The sequence below is a fragment of the Arachis duranensis genome, chromosome 6 (assembly GCF_000817695.3).
Source record: "Arachis duranensis cultivar V14167 chromosome 6, aradu.V14167.gnm2.J7QH, whole genome shotgun sequence".
NCBI lineage: Eukaryota > Viridiplantae > Streptophyta > Magnoliopsida > Fabales > Fabaceae > Arachis > Arachis duranensis.
The window spans coordinates 64653922-64655482 of NC_029777.3; positions in this window are offsets into that span (position 1 = coordinate 64653922).

Here is a 1561-nt window from a genome sequence, read left to right on the forward strand (position 1 = left end):
GTGGATTAGAACTTTGATGCACTCTATTGCTTGATTTCAGGACCAAAGGAAGCAAGGAATGGGAGGTAACTTGCAAAGTTAAGGAGAAAAGTGATTGCCAAAAACACTCTCAAAAGTCATCAATGCCCATGTTAAAGGGTCACGTTAACTAAGTTAACGTGAACTCTAACGTGGAGAAGAGAAGTTGAGCCAATGTTAGTGACACTTAACATTGTCACTAACGTTGGCAATTGCTCACAAATAGCCACGTTAGAAGCCACGTTAACCTAGTTAACGTGGCCTCTAACGTTAAAGGGGGAAGAGAAGCCAACGTTAGTGACACTCAACATTGTCACTAACGTTGGTCTAAGGTGCAAAGAGCCACGTTAACTCCCACGTTAACTTGGTTAACGTGGTAGCTAACGTAAGAGATGGAGAGTTGTCGACAACGTTAGGGACACTCAACATTGTCACTAACGTTAGAGCAACCACACAACCCCCAAGAGCCACGTTAACCTCCACGTTAACTTGGTTAACGTGGAAGCTAACGATGAGGAATGAAGAATGAGCCAACGTTAGTGACACTCAATATTGTCACTAACGTTGGGATGGCTAAGAATGGCCACGTTAGAAGCCATGTTAACCTAGTTAACGTGGACTCTAACGTGAGACCTAGGGGCACACTTGAATGTTAGTGACAATGTTGAGTGTCACTAACGTTCTCGAAGGTTGGCAAAAGCCATGTTAGAAGCCACGTTAACCTAGTTAACGTGAGCTTTAACGTGAAGCAAGAAAGGGCACACTTGAACGTTAGTGACAATGTTGAGTGTTACTAACGTTCTCGAAGGCTAGCAAGGCGAAGTTAAAAGCCACGTTAACCCAGTTAACGTGGGCTTTAACGTGAGGCAAAGGGGTGCATGGCAACGTTAGTGACAATGTTAAGTGTCACTAACGTTCTCGAACTTGTATTTTCACTAACTGTTAAACACCCCTAACATCTTGAGCTAAAGTCTCTGCCCACTTCACACTTTCTCTCTGCAAGTAAGCCAAGCCCAATTGAAGAAAGGAACTGCTTCAAGCTCAAAGATCCAGAGGCCCAAGACTTGAAAAGCTAACTAAAAGCTGAGAAGAGTAGTATATATATAGGAGTAGTTTTGAAATAGGGGAGAGCTTTTGGGGAGCTAAGAAAGAGAACTACTCTTTGTATTTACTTTCTTTGCAATTCTAGCTTTATCATGTATTCTCCATCTTTGATTTTGATTTCTAGAGCTATGAACAACTAAACCACTTTCATTGGGTTAGGGAGCTCTGTTGTAATTTGATGGATCAATACTAATTTTCTTATTCTTCTTCTATCTTTCCTTTTGATTTACCACACTTCATCTCTTCTCATGAGCAATTGACTAAGGAATTGGCTATTGATCAAGATTTGAGAGATTGAACCACAAGAAATTGTTGTTCAATCACTTAAGATTGCCAAGGAGATCAATGAGTGCATTGATTGAGGAAGAGATGAAAATGAAATTGATCCGGAGAATGCAACATCTCCTAAGCCCAATGAACTCCCCATTTCTGATCTTAC